This window comes from Penaeus vannamei, chromosome 16, assembly GCF_042767895.1.
Source record: "Penaeus vannamei isolate JL-2024 chromosome 16, ASM4276789v1, whole genome shotgun sequence".
NCBI classification, from domain to species: Eukaryota; Metazoa; Arthropoda; class Malacostraca; order Decapoda; family Penaeidae; genus Penaeus; species Penaeus vannamei.
The window spans coordinates 35510288-35512787 of NC_091564.1; positions in this window are offsets into that span (position 1 = coordinate 35510288).

The window sequence follows — 2500 nt, forward strand, 5'->3', positions numbered from 1 at the left end:
CTGCGTCGACGCCAGATCGGGAGTCTCAGCCAATAAATCTTCCAGTTCCTTCGAGATGTCTCATGACGTCGACCCGGAAAATCTCAAGACAAATGAGAAGGAAGTGGACTCGCCGACAACCGGGGACGAACCAATTAAACTCTTAAGTCTCCAAAATGGCGGAGGGATGAAGATTTCGACGCGGAGAAAAAGAGAGAGAGAGAGAGTAAGAGTGAAAGTGTGTGAGAGAGAGAGAGAAAAAAAAGAGTGAGGGGAGAGAGAGAGAGAGAGAGAGAGAGAGAGAGAGAGAGAGAGAGAGAGAGAGAGAGAGAGAGAGAGAGAGAGAGAGAGAGAGAGAGAGAGAGTGAGAGTGAAAGAGGGAGAGAGAGAGAGAGAGAGAGTGAAAGTGACATAGAGAGAGAGAGGGGGGGCGGCGGAGAGAGAGAGAGAGAGAGAGTGAAAGTGGAAGTGTGAGAGGAGAGAGAGAGAGGGGGGGGGGGTTGGAGGGAAGGAGACAAACAGACGGACAGAAAGAGAGAGGAGACAGAAACACGGACAGGGTGAAGCAGAGAGAGAGAGAGAGAGAGAGAGAGAGAGAGAGAAGGAGACAGACGAGGGAGAAAGAGAGATGGTAGGAGAGACGAAATAAGACGCAGATAACAGGTGGGTTTGATGTTCCTGCAGACAAAGAGGGATTAAAGAGAAGAGATAATTTCGTTGGCAGGATTTGAAAGATGGAAATGAAGAAAAGAAAAAAATGGTCAAGGGAGGAATACAATCTTGATTTTATTTCTACTTGAGTCATTAGAGTTGATGCAGTTCATAGGGTACGAAGCAGGTAATTAATATTGCACAAACTTATTAAAAGATGATTAAGGCCAAATGCACATACATCATAGTGTAAAACAGAAAAAGGCTAAAAGGGCAATTGATAAAAAGAGAGAGAGAAAAATACAGAATGAATGCTGAATATAGTTCGGAGAATCGGAAAAATTACAGAAGCATAAAAGAAAAATAAGTGAATTTGAAAGAGAAAAAAATAAAGATCAGCTGATGGAGAGAGAGAAAAAATAGACATTGCTTTTATCCTCAATCTATTTCTGAGTCTGTTAATCCTCACACTTTCTGAAAACTAGTGACTGGATAATGTAACAAAAAATAAATCAGTGTATTAGTCGCGTGTGTGTATGTGTGTGTGTGCGTGCGTGTGTATGTGTGTGTGTGCGTGCGTGTGTGTGTATGTGTGTGTGTGCGTGCGTGTGTGTGTATGTGTGTGTGTGCGTGCGTGTGTGTGTATGTGTGTGTGCGTGCGTGTGTGTGTGTGTGTATGTGTGTGTTTTGTTATTATTCAAAGGTAAGAAGCATTATCTGTCACTGACATGTGTTTTACTCGACATCGGTTGGCATTTGGGTTCTAGTTTATTTAGTGAAATTGAAGAGAAGAAGTGAAGAGAAAAGGTCAAGAGGAACTGGGTGGTATTTAAATGTCATTGCTGTTCGTCTGTCAGAGAACGGTGAATACATTATAAATGAGCTGGAGAGAACGGCAGTGACACAACCATGCACATAAACACACACACACACACACGCAAGCACACACACACACACAACCACCACCACCAAAATCACCACCACCAAAACCACCACCACCAACAACAACAACAATAAATAAACAAAATAAAACAGACAAAAAAACAAAAACAAACGCACAAGCACACAGCAAGCGCCCCCCACCCCCCCCCCCCCCCCAGAAACCGCCTCCCTCACTCTTCTCCTCAAGCGAACCGTCAGCACCAGACTCATTCACCCCCGAGACGAGGGTCCCTCTCATGCCAGCGAGCGACACCGTGCAACAATTTCGTGCCGTGTGTTGCATGATCCCAATTTCCCAGAATTCCTGCTGCTGATGACGCAATCGCCGGCCGTTGCAGAATACCTGGCCGTTGCAGAATACCTGGCCGTTGCAGAATACCTGGACGGCTTCCTTAACTGACGTCGTTGGCCGCCACGTGGGATGACTTGCTCCTGTCGCTCGCTCGGATGTGTAGCTTGTTTGACGGAATTAATGGGTACATCAATGGGGTTAGATATTGGTGCTTTCGTTTGTTACATGATGTGAAGTGTTGCTTGACTGGTAGACGAAACAGATACATAGGTCGTGCTGGGATAACAGACATCCTTGGTTTGTTTGAATGTTTGTGTGCGTGTTGAGTGAATGTTTGTTTTCTGTCGTTCAACACATACACAAAAACATTCGTTCAAACCAAGGGAACAAACACTCCTTCAACACACAGAGAAATATTCAGTATAACGTGCCGAATGCAGTACCTATTTTCAACACAAGACTTTATGTTGGTACTTTTGCTTACTATTCGATATGATGCTTGACTGACAGACGCAACAGACTTGTATAACGTAAGGAATACATTACCTATTTTCAACACAAGAGTATCTATTGGTACTATCGCTTGTTATCTGATATGGAGTGTTTCTTGACTGACAGGCGTGACAGATCAATATA